Here is a 15822-nt window from a genome sequence, read left to right as displayed (position 1 = left end):
AGAACAAAAAGGTTGTGGATTGCAGCCATATCAAGAGCACCCAAATAATCAGGCAATATAAAAAGAAAGCAATCTCCATTGTGGGCTCCATGGGAGAACAGTAAATACCTTTCATAAAACAAATAAGCAGGTCATTGAGAAGCTGAGTTTTTGTGGAGGTGTTCTTGAAAAAAAATCCAGAAACTTCAACTAATACAGAATATAGCAGATCAGATTTTCAATCAAATATACCAAGTTAAACATCAGACCAATCTTGAGATATCTCCATTGACTAACTGTTCTGTGTTTAATTCAAGGTGCTGATTTGACCTTTAAAATCCTTCATGTTCTGGGACCTATACAACTTAGAGACAGTGTCTCCCTATTGTACCAGCAATGTTTCTTTTGACCAGCAGTTTCTTGTTTTACCACCTCAAGAATGGCCTATGCCTAGGGTTGTCAGACCATCTGGGATGGGCAACTCCTGCTTTTGGAGGATGCTTCCCCACCAGGGGAAATTCCACACCCAACTCGCCTGAAAGGTGATATGATAACACCACCCAGAAGTGACATCAATACATCATCAACATCATGCGGCAACACTAGTTTTGGGGCATAACTCTATGGTAAAATCAACTACAAACCATAGAGTTCTGTCCAAAAACTAGAGCATCACTCCCAAAGTGGGTGATGTGTTGACATCACACTGTGTGCACTTTGCATATGTGGGATAAACTCCCAGAGAACACCCAGGATCCCTACCTATGCCCTAAGGTTGCAATATGCCACTTGGGACATGAGATTTCTTGTCCCCAGTAGGCCTTGCCTACCAGCACTCCGGCTGCCAGCAAGAGATTTTTTAAAAATTGCCATCCAGTGATGATGCGATATCACTTCTAGGAAAACCTGAATGTGACTTCACACTTCTCTTGGAATTGCCAGAAGCTCTCTGGTAAAAATCATCACATTTTTTTCTGATTCCTAGGGAAAACTGATATTACTGATATTTTGGCAATTCCCAGAAAGGACCGACATCACTTCCAGGTTTTCCCTGAAAGTGATTTCAGACTTTTTCAGGAATTTCCAAAAACTGTTCACAATGGCCTTACCGCACTTTCCCTACTCTGCCTGCTCATGCCCTTTTCCCATAGTGGCTACAAACTTATGGAATGTCCTTACAACAGGGTTTGGGGAGAGATCTAAATTGCCTGCTTTAAGGCTTGCCCCAACTATTCTGTTCTTTTTGGAAGGACTTTCCTGTTAAATGATGAATGATGAATTTTACTAGAGGTTTAGTGTTGATTTTGATTTTAAATTGTTTGTTGATATGATCTATATACTGTAAGCAACCCGTGCCCCCCATCTGCAGATACTGAATCCATGGATCAGGGCCACAAAGACTTTTAGCAGATTTTTCAGCAAACTTGGGGGACTCCCCATATTTAAATTTTCCACAAAGTAAAATTTAAAAAATTAAAAATTGCTTCTCTGGCAGCTATGTTGGAGCCTAGCAGCAGCTGCACCAAAACACTGGAGCTTGGCAGACTTTTGTCCAAATGTGGGGGGTCCCACAGACTTGCAGAAAAATATGAAACCTGTAAAAATGGATAGTGGAGTTTAAATCTCCCTGAAAGTGGAGGAGCATTGTCTGTGCTTATACACACAATATGCTTCTGTTCTAGGTTTGCCAGGTCAACTCAGAAAATATCTAGGGACTTTGGGGGTGGGAGATTTTGGGGGTGGACCTGGGAGACTTCCCCATTACCTAAAATAAATAAAATATAGCAGTGCAGTTCCCCTGAATACAGTCTTCATTTCCTCCTCCTCTTTTTTGCATTCAAAGAGTTCCACAGCAGCTGCACTTTCACTAAAATGAAAGTGAACACACACACACACTCCCAAAGCAGCCAAAATAAACAGTTTGCACACCACACTTTTGTGATCTTCCTGGGACAGGGCTGGATCTAAGGGGAAACATAATTTTGTCCCCCCCCCCCCTCAAGAACATGTAGATCTGGTCCTGCCCTGGGGTAATGGTATATATAGCTTTACTCACCAGAGTTGCTGAATATAACAATCTGCTGTATTCCAACCAACTTGTGAAGAGAAAGGTCTAGAGTTTTCCTCTATCCCATACTCAGGTTCCAGTTAACTCTTTACTACCCTTTTACTACTCCAACAGCTTATGAAAGAAATGCAAACCAAACAGAGGGATTGGGCTCTCAGGCATCCTCTCTCACACACACAAGTGGCTCTTCCTGCTTGCCCTCCCCACAGCTTCAGTCTCGCTGAGATTTAAAGGCATACACACACCTTCCAAAACAGAAGCAGATGAAAGTTTCTGAACCTGCCTGAAATCTAAAGGCTGCTGGTGGGGAAGAGCCTGCAAAACCAGAGGATCCTCCGAATCTGGGAACTAGCAAGCCTGTTCTGTTCACTGCATTCAGTTGCCACTGGAGGATGATGGAAGAGGAGGAGCAGAAACTTCTGAAGTACATGAGGAGGAAGTGGTGAGGACAGTATGAGAGGGGGAGGGGTGCAGAAGGAATGAAAGAGGGAACATTTCCCCATGAGTTTCTCACAGGTCCCTGCTTTTTATTATATCTCTTAACATGGCTGCATCTGTGGATATTTAAATCCAGAGATTGGGGCATGGACAGATAAATCAGATTATTCTGCCAATCTGAGAAAAGGCCCAGGTTTGTAGAAAAATCTGAAATCAATAAAATAAAATAGGGAGGGTTTAACTGCATAAATGATAGAAGCAGAGCCTGTTGCCTCAAGACGCGAATGCTATCAGTAGGTATTGTTAGGCAACTACAATGTTACTACAGGGTAGGTTTTGTCAGAAAAAGACAGGGAGCAGCAGTCAGGGCCCTTTCTAGGGCTATTTCAACATATGGGAAGAACATATTGGGGGCAAGGCCTGCCATCTTCCTTTTGCTGACTGGCTCCCATGCTACTTCTATGACTCACCAAGGCCTGGCTGTTCAACAGCCTCCACAAAGAAGCCAAGATTCAAAGACTTTGGTTCAAATTCCCACTTTAACATGGATTCTCTCATTGACTCACTATCAGCCTAACCTCCCTTAATATGTAGTTGTGAAGATAAAATGCACAAGAACTGTTTTGGGTCGCCACTGGGGAGAAAGGAAGTAAATAAATAATAAATATGGTTTAAGATAAATGGTACGTTCTTCATGAGTAAGAAAGAGAGACGAGAGGGACAGCTGAAGATAGAAGAGGCTACCAGAGGAGAGAAAATGAAAATAGTGTGGGGAGAGGAATATGTGCAGGTTTCCGACTATGCAACTGGTGAAAATGGCTGCTTTGGAGGGTAGGTTCTATGGCATTATAATGTGCTGAGGTTTCTCCCTTCCCCAAATCCCATCATCCCTGGGCTCCACCCCAAAATCTCCAGATATTTTCCATCCAGGAGTTGGCACCCTTAGGCAACTCCATACCTGGCAGCCATCACTGCACAACTGACGCAGTCTGGCAATCAACACTGTGCAACCAGACCAGCCCACCCAACCCTGGAAGTGCTGGCAGCATGCAAGTGCGCCTGCCCTGGAGCTGTACAATTTGGCCTGACATGGCGGCAGCCAGCAGTGTGCAACTGGGCCTAGCTCAGCTCAATACTGATGACAACCATACAACTCAGCAGGGCTTTTCCTAGAGAGAGACTGCTAGGAGAATGGAACAAGGTAAAGCTGAAAGGAGGGGGAGCAGGTCCTCTACTATTTGCTTATTATTTATTCTTGCTTACATTATTATGACCTGTCTTGGGCTTTAAATATGGGGGAATGATGAATTTTAAATTGTCAAATAACTAAAGATACTGTGACATTGGGCAAAATTATTTTGTAATGATAATCTTGGACCTGGTTCAAATATACACTTGCAGATTTGTGATAACTTACAGCTCATAGTGTGAACTAACACCACAGAAAAGTCTCATACTTGAAGAGATGTGGTATTACAAAAGGTGACCAGCCTCATAGGCAAATCATCACTCGATAATATGGTTACCAGGTCTTACTTGACTTCTTGTGTGCGTGGACCCTCTAGCATTTTGGCAACCCCCCCCCCCCAGTCTAGAGTGACCATAAAGTTTTGGCCAAAACGCTAGAGTGTCCTTGCAACATCAACATGGAAGGGGGCTGTTCAAGGTGGGGTCTATCCCTCTGGCCAACTGGAACTCCCTCCTGGACCTACTTGATAATGCTGTCAATAAGTAATGAACACTCTTATTCTTTTAGCCTATGAAGATTAGTAGAACAGCACATGTTCATACAGTATTAACTTTTTTAAAACACAGTCAATCTTTTTATGTGTGACCATTGACAATGCACAACTTTCTGGTATTCTGTACAGGTAAACAGAATAATTAAAGACTAGCACATATAGAAGGGAAAAGATACATGAAACTCTATGCAACACTGTGTGCTTTTTATGGTAAGAACATATAAAAAGTCCTGCTGGATCAGACCAGTGTTCCATCTACACCAGCATCCTATCTCACACAGTGGCCAACCAGTTACTCTGGAAGGCCAACAACAGGGCACAGGGGTTGAAGCTTTTCCCTGATGTTGCCTCCTAGCACTGGTACTCAGAAATTTACTGCCTTTGAATGTGGGGCTAGTAGCCACTGATAGACCTCCATTAATCTGTCTAATTCCCTTTTAAAATTATCTGTGTCTATGGCAAACACTACAGAGCCAGTGTGGTGCAGTGGTTAAGAGCAATGGACTCTAATTTAGAGAACTAGGTTTGATTCCCTGCCCCTCTACATGAAGCTTCCTGGGTGGCCTTGGTCTGGTCACAGTTCTCTCAGATTCCTGTTGTGAGTTGAGGAAGAGAAAGGCGATTGTAAGTTGCTTTGAGACTCCTTAAGGTAGAGAAGTGGGCTATAAAAGCCTACATTTCTGGCAGTGAATTCTACCTTTTAATCACTTTCTGTGTAAAGAAGTATTTCCTTTAGTCCATCCTGCTCCCATCAGCTTCGCTGGATGCCCTTGAGTATTTTGGGAGAGGGAGAAAAGTTCTGTCTGCTGTCTCTATACTGCATAATTTTTATAAACCTGCATCATATTTACCCTTAGTTGCCTCCTTTCTAAATTGAAAGTCCCAGAGAGAGGTTTGGGAAAGAGACTCTCAGGGACTCACCATAAAATACCTACTTGAGCTGATAGCTCCTTTGCTGTTCTCAAGAGTGAGAGTCACCAGGTCAGAGGGCATCAGTCTGAGGAGAAGACTTCGCTTGCATTGAATTTCCTTTACCTAATTGGTGCCCACTCACCCAATCAATAGTTCTTGGTTTTCACTCTTCAGTCTTTCCTCTTTAAAAAAAAAGGTGCTCCATCCCCTTTATTATCTTGATTGTCCTCTTTGGTACTTTTTCCAGCTCTGCAATGTCTTTTTTTGAAATACAGTGATGACGATGATGGTGATGATGAATCATTATTAATGTATAGACTGCCCTTTCCTGAAGGGCTCCCGGTGGGGCGCAACAGGTTTAAATAAACAGAATAATAGGAAGTTCAGTTAGGCTTCCCAACCCTCCCGCCCTGGCGGGGGACCCCCGAATTTGCAGCCTTCTCCCCCACTCTCAAAAAATCTGGGGGCGGGGGGGGGAGAGAACATACCTGTAGGCATCATGTTATTGTAGTGCTTCTGATCCGTTTTTAAAATGTGTCCCTTTAAGGCTGCACAGGAAACAGGAAGGGCTTCATGGGAAAGGGTCAGTAACAGTTTCCATGGAGAACGGCCCCTCCCTTTCTTTTCCTGTGCAGCCTTGCTTTCGTTTTCACAGCAAAGTTCTGCTGGAAGAAGACCAAGTAAGTATTTGTGTGTGTGAGAGAGGGAGGGGGCAGGGAGGGGGGATTCCCTGGTATGGAGGCCCTCCCCCCCTTTAGAAAGTGTGGGGGGGAGGGAAATGTCTACTAGGCACTCTATTATTCCCTATGGAGAACGATTCCCATAGGAAATAATAGGGAATTGATCCGTGGGTATTGGGGGCTCTGGGGGGGCTATTTTTTGAGGTAGAGGCACCAGATTTTTAGTATAGCATCTAGTGCCTCTCCCCAAAATACCCCCCCCCAAGTTTCAAAATGATTGGACCAGAGGGTCCAATTCTATGAGCCCCAAAAGATGGTGCCCCTATCCTTCATTATTTCCTATGGAAGAAAGGCAATTAAAAAGGTGTGCTGTCCCTTTAAATGTGATGGCCAGAACTCCCTTGGAGTTCAATTATGCCTGTCACATCCTTGTTCTTGGCTCCACCCCCAAAGTCTCCTGGCTCCGCCCCCAAAGTCCCCAGATTTTTCTTTAATTGGACTTGGCAACCCTAAGTTTGGTTGACAATAAAATCAACTTAATGGTGGCATAAAACTGTGCTTCACTCCCTCCCTTGTGTGGATCAGGGACAGGTCATGGAGGAGGCCATGATGAGAGCCACAGTGTGAGCTGTTGCTCACTAGAACAGTACACAGTACTGCAAACCAGGTTGTACCATCAATCTATTCAGGGGCACTATAATATTGACCATTTTTATTTTCAGTCCCTTTCCTAATTATCCCCAGCACAGAGTTTGTTTTTTTCACTGCTGCGGTGCATTATGACCCCAAGATCTCTTTCCCTCTCAGTCTCAGCAAGTTCAGACCTAATTAGCCTATACTTCATATGCTTGACGTAGAGATGGTTTTGTTTGTTCCAGTGTGCATCAGCTTACAGTCACCTACATTGAACTTCCTTTACCACATTGGCAGAGCAGTTTTTAAACTAAATCTTGGGGGAAAGCCGACAGAAGATGAAATGTCTCTGGTTCGGGAGGACTCGTCTCAAAGTGATGAAGGGTTAGCTGCTATTTTTCTACTGGGTAACGGACCAGAGTTGTCCACTGTGAAGGCGACAAACAATAAGGACTGTCTGCCAGAGTCTCGAGGTGGCAGGAGGAAGGTGGCGGGCCTAGCTCGCCTGGGAAATTATAGATGTTTGTATGCAAATGCTAGAAGTGTTCGAAGTAAAATTGGTGAATTGGAATGTTTAGTGTTGGGAGAAAACATAGACATTGTGGGAATTTCAGACACTTGGTGGAATGAGGAGAATCAGTGGGACACGGTGATTCCTGGATATAAGCTATATCGGAAGGATAGGGAGGGAAGGGTTGGAGGTGGGGTGGCTCTGTATGTCAGAGAGGATATACGGTCCAGTAAGACTGAGGACAGAGAATTAGATTCACTTTTAGAAATGCTTTGGGTTGAAATAGAGGGCCCAAAAGGAAATTTAACTATGGGAGTTTGTTATCGCCCACCAAATCAAAAGAGAGAGGACGATTATAATATGATGGAAGGCTTAAAGATAGCGGCTAAACGTAAAAACTGTGTCATAATAGGTGATTTTAACTACCCGCAGATTGATTGGGTCAATATGTGTTCTGGTCGAGAGAAAGAGATTGAGTTTCTTGATGCTCTCAATGACTGTGCTATGGAGCAGATGGTCTCAGAACCTACCAGGGGTGGGGTGATCCTGGATTTGGTCCTAAGTAATGCCCAAGACTTGGTGAGAGATGTAAAAGTGATTGCGCCGCTTGGGAGCAGTGACCATAATGTTATTGATTTCACCGTTTGTATAAATAGGGAGTTGTCCAAAAAGACCGCCACAACCACGTTTAACTTTAAAAGGGGTAAATACACTGAGATGAGGAGGCATGTGAGGAGGAAACTGAAAGGAAAGGTACATACGGTCAAAACCCTTGGGGAAGCTTGGACGCTATTTAAAACTATAATCCTAGAAGCTCAGATAAAATACATACCACAAGTTAGGAAAGGCACAAACAGGCATAAGAAAAGGCCTGCGTGGTTAACAAACAAAGTAATGGAAGCTGTAAAAGGTAAGAAGGACTCCTTTAAGCGGTGGAAAACCACTCCAAGTGAGATTAGTAAAAGGGAACACAGGCTGTGGCAAATCAAATGCAAGACTGTGATCAGGCAGGCAAAAAGGGACTATGAGGAGCATATTGCAAAAAACATAAAGACCAACAATAAAAATTTCTTCAAATATATTAGAAGTAGGAAACCAGCCAGGGAGGCAGTGGGGCCCTTGGATGACCATGGGGTAAAAGGATTACTGAAGGAGGATAGGGAAATGGCTGAGAAGCTAAATGAATTTTTTGCCTCCGTCTTCACTGTGGAAGACGAGAACTTTTTGCCCGCCCCAGCACCACTAATTTTGGAAGGGGTGTTGAAAGACCTGAGTCAGATTGAGGTGACAAAAGAGGAGGTCCTACAACTGATAGACAAATTAAAAACTAATAAGTCACCGGGTCCGGATGGCATACATCCAAGAGTTCTGAAAGAACTCAAAGGTGAACTTGTGGATCTTCTAACAAAAATCTGTAATCTTTCATTGAAATCTGCCTCCGTTCCTGAGGACTGGAAGGTAGCAAATGTCACCCCCATCTTTAAAAAAGGGTTTCAGAGGAGATCCGGGAAATTACAGGCCAGTCAGTCTGACTTCAATACAGGAAAAGTTGGTAGAAACCATTATCAAGGACAGAATGAGTAGGCACATTGATGAACACGGGTTATTGAGGAAGACACAGCATGGGTTCTGCAAGGGAAGATCTTGCCTCACTAACCTGTTACATTTCTTTGAGGGGGTGAACAAACATGTGGACAAAGGCGACCCGATAGATGTAGTTTACCTTGACTTCCAGAAAGCTTTTGATAAAGTTCCTCATCAAAGGCTCCTTAGAAAACTTGAGAGTCATGGAGTAAAAGGACAGGTCCTCTTGTGGATCAAAATCTGGCTTAGTAATAGGAAGCAGAGAGTCAGTATAAATGGGCAGTCTTCGCAGTGGAGGACGGTAAGCAGTGGGGTGCCGCAGGGCTCGGTACTGGGTCCCATGCTCTTTAACTTGTTCATAAATGATTTAGAGTTGGGAGTGAGCAGTTAAGTGGCCAAGTTTGCGGATGACACTAAATTGTTCAGGGTGGTGAGAACCAGAGAGGATTGTGAGGAACTCCAAAGGGATCTGTTGAGGCTGGGTGAGTGGGCGTCAATGTGGCAGATGCAGTTCAATGTGGCCAAGTGCAAAGTAATGCACATTGGGGCCAAGAATCCCAGCTACAAATACAAGTTGATGGGCTGTGAACTGGCAGAGACTGACCAAGAGAGAGATCTTGGGGTCGTGGTAGATAGCTCACTGAAAATGTCAAGACAGTGTGCGTCTGCAATAAAAAAGGCCAACGCCATGCTGGGAATTATTAGAAAGGGCATTGAAAACAAATCAGCCAGTATCATAATGCCACTGTATAAATCAATGGTGCGGTCTCATTTGGAGTACTGTGTGCAGTTCTGGTCGCCGCACCTCAAAAAGGATATTATAGCATTGGAGAAAGTCCAGAGAAGGGCAACTAGAATGATTAAAGGGCTGGAGCACTTTCCCTATGAAGAAAGGTTGAAACGCTTGGGACTCTTTAGCTTGGAGAAACGTCGACTGCGGGGTGACATGATAGAGGTTTACAAGATAATGCATGGGATGGAGAAAGTAGAGAAAGAAATACTTTTCTCCCTTTCTCACAATACAAGAACTCGTGGGCATTCGATGAAATTGCTGAGCAGAAAGGTTAAAACGGATAAAAGGAAGTACTTCTTCACCCAAAGGGTGATTAACATGTGGAATTCACTGCCACAGGAGGTGGTGGCAGCCACAAGTATAGCCACCTTCAAGAGGGGTTTAGATAAAAATATGGAGCACAGGTCCATCAGTGGCTATTAGCCACAGTGTATGTGTGTATATAAAATTTTTTGCCACTGTGTGACACAGTGTTGGACTTGATGGGCCGTTGGTCTGATCCAACATGGGTTCTCTTATGTTCTTATGTTCTACATTGTTGCCCATTCACCCAGTTTGTGGAGACCCTCGTGAATCTCTTCAGTAGTTGTTGGTTTTCACCATCCTGCATAATTTTGTGTCCTCTGCAAACTTGGCCAGTACACTGCTCAACCACAGTTCCAGATCAGTTATGGCCAAATTAAATAGTGCTGGCACCAATACCAGTCCTTATGCAACTTCACCATTCCATTGCGAGAACTGTCGGTTTATTCCTATGTGTGTTAAGAACATAAGAAGAGCCATGCTGGATCAAGCCAAAGGCTCATCTAGTCCAGCATTCTCTTTACACTGTGGCCAACCAGCTATCTCCAGGAAGTCCACAAACAGGAAGACTGCAACAGCATCATCTTCCCTGTGCTCCCCAACCATTGATTTAAAGAGACATACTACCTCTGGTACTGGAGTGAGTAGATATCCATCATCATTAGTAGCCACTGATAGCCCAGTCCTTCATGAATGTGTCTACTCCCTTTTTAAAGCCTCCCAAGTGTGCAGCCATGACCACATCCTGTGGCAGTGAGTTCCACAAATTAACTAAGCACCATGTGAAGAAAGACTTGCTTTTGTCTGTCCTGAATCTCCTACCCTTCAGCTTCAGTGGATGATGCTGGGTTCTTATATTTTGGGAGAGGAAGAAAAGCTTCTCCCTGTCCACTCTCTCTATGTCATGCATAATTTTATAAACCTCTATTGTGTCTCTCATTACTCACCCTTTTCTAGGCTAGAAAAAGACTTTGCAGTCTTTGATTAGGTACCTAGGCTTACACCCTTCTAAAGCCATTGACCTAGAAGGGTGTAACTTTACATAGGACTGCATTGTAACATACTGAAGAACCAGAAATTTATAAACATCCTGCATAGACATTGCTGAAGTAGATTATATCCCTGCTTCGGACTAAAGCTCATTTGTATAAATTACACACCAAAATGAAAATTAAAGGATGGAAAATTGTGTTTTTTTCTGGTCCTCAAAGCAAGTGCTTAATTGTAAGGCCAGAGTTCTGCATACACTTGCTTTTTGATAATGAGCTTGAAAGTAAAGCACATTTCCTCCAGAGATTATGAAATCCACAACTTTTTTTGAACAAGTCCACTCTGCCTAATATTCTGTCACAAAGTTTGCCCGCGGTTAATGAAATATTGTTAATTTCCTACCAAATGAATTCTAAAAAGTTTATTGTTCCATCATCTTGTCACATGCACATATGAATTCCCCCAAATTATTAATTGTCAAATACACCTGAGCTGTCGTGAGCACTGGATTGATTCAATTGGTCAGCATCTAGCACTGACAGGTTATCCCTGACTTTGTAGGAAAGGAAAAAAAATAGTGACCAATGAAAATCAATCTTGTGATGCTCCACTGCTTTAAATACCAGTAGAGCAAACAAACAGCCCTAAACAATATAGCAGAAACCATATATCAATTACGCTAAATGCTCAAGCATTTTTACTTCACAGCCTGCAACATCCAAATGTAGTATTCTCACCCACTGCAATGAGATGATAATGGTCCTGTATTGTTCTAAGACATCTGGCAGTGAGATAAGGGCTGCCTGCTTTAAGATGATAATGGAAATGGGCAGACTTAACATTGTGATTTGAAAATTTCTTGGGTCTCAGAAAAATGTTCTATTAAGCCCACTGACCTCAATTGAATATTAATTAGCTAATTAACGGATTTATTGTTCCACGCAGTTTCTAGAGAGGCAATTTTTTTTCAAGTGCCATTATTTTTTTAAATTATTTTTTGTATTGTGTATAATTGAATCTTTGCAACTGCCAACATCTTCTGCATGATTTGGCAAAAAACAGAAAGAAAAAGCACTTACAATTTTTTTAAAAAAAAACAACCACCACCAAATGTTTCCAGCCCTTTCTGTTAATGTTTGAGGGGGGGGGGGGGGAGAAGGCAGAAAATGGAGTTGATTTATGTGGTACTCTATAATTTTTTTTAAAAAAAAAACTTTAAAATGACTGCAACTCTCCCCCCACCATTATGATTTACTGGTTTAGGATTTTATGTTAGCCCAAGGTATCTTAGGAAAACATTCATTAATCCTAGTAAAGAAAATCAGTTTTTTTTCCTGTTTACATGTTTTAAGTTTGTTTTAACTGCTCCTATAATAACTCACTGTAACTTTTTGTTTAATTGTATTTCCACATTAAGGGCTATTGATGTCTAACTATTTTGCTTGACTGCCAGGAGATGCTCTTTTGCAAGAAGTCTTTTCAGGCATTACATTTATGCTGCTCCAATCCCATGCACCAGGAGAACACACTACACATGATCACCTTAGTATGCACAATCACCTTTTATCTGAAAAGGGCAATGCACATATTTTGCAGTATACATGCCATATTTTTGTGTGTTTTGGTTTGCATGTATAGATGATGCAAAATGCATGTACATAGCACTTTAGTAATCATACTAATTCATAAAATTCTTTCAGAAGGACCATGGTTATCATCTATGGCCAGTAAATGGGGGTCTGAGGTAGATAGGATTGCCAGCCTCCAGATGGGGCCTGGAGATCTCCCCATATCACAACTGATCTCCAAACAATAGAGATCAGTTCCCCTGGAGAAAATGACTGCTTTGGAGGGTGAACTCTATGGTACAGCCCTAGAGGTGGAGATAATAGTGGTTTGCTTAAGGCCATGTAATGAATTTGGACATGTATGAGATTTGAACTTGGGGGCTTCCTGTTGACAGCTCTGTCTCAGATGTGCTGTCATATACTGACTCTCAAAGATACAAAAATGAATTTATCAGGAAAGACATGTCATGTTGTATCTTATATTTAGGGTTGCCAAGTCCAATTCAAGAAATATCTGGGGACTTTGGGGGTGGAGCCAGGGGACATTAGGGGTGGAGCCAAGATCAAGGCTGTGACAAGCATAATTGAACTCCAAAGGGAGTTCTGGCCATCACATTTAAAGGGATGGCGCACCTTTTCAATTCCTTCCTTCCATAGGAAATAATGAAGGATAGGGGCACCTTATTTTGGGACTCATAGTATTGGACCCCCTGGTCCAATCTTTTTAAAACTTGGGGGGGGGGGGTATTTTGGGGAGAGGAACTAGATGCTATACTGAAAATTTGGTGCCTCTACCCCAAAAAACAGCCCCCCCAGAGCCCCAGATACCCGCAGATCAATTATCCATGATTTTTTATGGGAATAAATCTCCATAGGGAATAATACAGTTCCCAGAAGACATTTCCCTCCCCTCCCCCCGCTTTCTGATGACCCTGAAGCGGGGGGAGGGTCTCCAAACCAGAGGATCCCCTGCCCCCACCTGGGGATTGGCAACCCTACTTATATTGTATCTCTTTATGGGAAACAAAATATGGGATAGATCTCCATTTAGGTATATCTGAAACAGACAATTCTACTTCTGCCAATTTTAAGAAGTTAAAAAAAGTATGGTACCATCTTTCCTATTTTACATAAACACTTTGCATCAATTGGGGAGGGCATGTGTTTAAAATTCCCAAGTTTTGTGAACAAATATATTAAAACAATAATAAGTTTTCCCCATTTTCCTACCAGCACTGGTCCTTCATATAATATTATCCAATAATAGAATTGACCTTTCACAGTAATATAATTGCTAGGATCATTTTATAACGAAACAATTTAAATAACATTTTTTCCAGGGATAAAGGGAAGTCTTTCTATTGCTAGAAACTGGAAAACAAAATGTTTGATTGAGGTTATCTTTGCATCCATTAGTGTGATAAATGAAGTGGAATTCAAGGTTGTTCTATTATCAAGGTTCATTTTTGTTTGCTCAGGTCTGCCCCCCCTCCCGCTTTCTTGCTCTCTTCCCCATTTTTTAAAAAACATTGCCTCAGACTCAAGGCTGATTATGGTAATTATATTTTCTATTCATAATAATACAAATAATTTGAAGAGTTTTTTACAATGTTTCAATGTCAGCACTTAGATAAATGCCCATTCTTTCATAGGTTTTAAAAAAAATGCATGCAGAAGGTTAGTTAGTAGCTACAATAACAGGATAGCTGTCAGAAAACCCTGGATTTAGGTGGCCAGGAACTCTACTCAATTGTTTGGAGCTCTACATGGCAACCAGGCCAACTGGGATACTAGACAATTTATAACTACTCCCCAGTACAAGAAGAACAATTATATTGTGTGCTGTATAAAATGACCATTATTTAGCTAAATTTTAAAAAATTATTTGAACAAAATGCATATCCTTTCTGGGGCTATTTTCTTCCCAGCTTCTAATTAGATACCCGAGGAATACAGGATGTGTAAATTTTCGCAAGGAAATATATTTATGGAATTTTAATTTGCTTCTTGCATACCTCAGCCATAAAATTTGCTAGGCTTTCCCCAAAGGTTTTTAATCTGAAAGGGAAAACAATGTAAAAATGAAGTGCAGTTGCTTTAGAACAACAGCAAATGTCGCTGTGACAGTAATCATGGGCTGAGATTTCGACAAAGAAATACCGCCCCCCCCCCCCCAAAAAAAGCTTAATCCTGGTGGGAGACAGTGGAGAGAGAATTTGATTGAAGAGACCTGGATTCAAGTCCTATCCCTGCTATAAACTCCTATACCCTGTTAGTATTAGCATCTTGTATGCTTTCTTTCCCCAACAAGCTTTAGTTTCTATTTGTTGCTCTTTTTCAGGTAGTCATTTATTTCCATCAGTCTATCACATCACATTTGTATTCTGTCTTTTCAGCAGGGAAGATTCTGGATTACTTACATGGGAGTGATCCCATTTTATCCTCACATCCCTGTAAAATAGGTTAGATTGAGTGTAACTAGTCAAGAAAGAGCCAGCATGGTGGAGTGGTTAGAGTGTTAGACTAGGATCTGAGAAATGAAGCTCACAGTGTAACTGTTTATTGGGGATAAAGTTGGAGTGTAAATAAATTAATAAATATAGTTACCTTCATGGGCTGAATCCAAGTCTCCATGATCTTAGCCCCACGTATTATCAGCTGTACCACACTGGCTCTCATTTCTTTGACCCTGATGGTCCTTAGTAAAGTGTTACTGCTTAATGGTTCAAAAAGTAGAGGCCAGGTTATTGTCAGAGCTGGAAAAAGGGATTAAAATGCACTCACAGATACCCTACTTGGTTTGTTAGGTGCTGTATTGAGCTGGGTGCTAGAATACCCCAGGCTATTGGTCCTGGGAGATGTCAACGTCCATGTTGATGATGCAGCGTCTTCTCTGGATAGGAACCTAATGCCATCCCTGGAGGCTCTGGGACTCTCTCAATTTGTATTGACTCCAATGCATCAAGCAGGCCACATGCTGGAGTTGGTTTTGGGGATGGGATAAATGTAGATCTGGTGACTGTGAATATAGTGCAATGGTCAGACTACTTCACCTTGAAAGTTCAGCTAGGCATCCTCCTTGGACCCCAGTCAACTTCAGGATGCTCTGTGGGAGCTGATGCCCCCTGGTGGTTTGTTAGATGTGCTGGTGGAGGACTGGCATTGCCAACTCTCTGAAGCCATTGATGAAATTACACACACACACGCTCCCTCTTTGCCCTCAAGCCAAAGAAGCCCCATTGTACACCCTGGAGCTGCAGAGGATGAAGCAAGAGCTGAGACAGTTAGAGCGAGGGCAGTGGCATACTTGTGACAAAACATCAAGAACATCTTATAGGATGTTTATGAAAGCCTATGAGATGACACTGAAGACTGCTAAGAGAGAGTTCTATGCAGCCTCCATTGTGTCAGAAAGGGCTAAGAAAAATGGAGAGAACATCTTTCCTCAGAGGGAGGGAAGTGGACAGGGCCATCATAACTGACTTGTCCCAACCAGGGTTCCTCAGCTCCTGTTGGCTTTCCCCATGGGGTTAGTTTAAAAGGTGCTCTGCCACCTTTTTGATATGAATCACCAGCATCCTGGTCCCCCTTTTGATTCAGTTGAAGCCTCTCTCTTTTGTA

The sequence above is a fragment of the Heteronotia binoei genome, chromosome 21, assembly GCF_032191835.1.
Source record: "Heteronotia binoei isolate CCM8104 ecotype False Entrance Well chromosome 21, APGP_CSIRO_Hbin_v1, whole genome shotgun sequence".
Classification (NCBI taxonomy): domain Eukaryota; kingdom Metazoa; phylum Chordata; class Lepidosauria; order Squamata; family Gekkonidae; genus Heteronotia; species Heteronotia binoei.
This window is presented reverse-complemented; position numbering follows the sequence as displayed.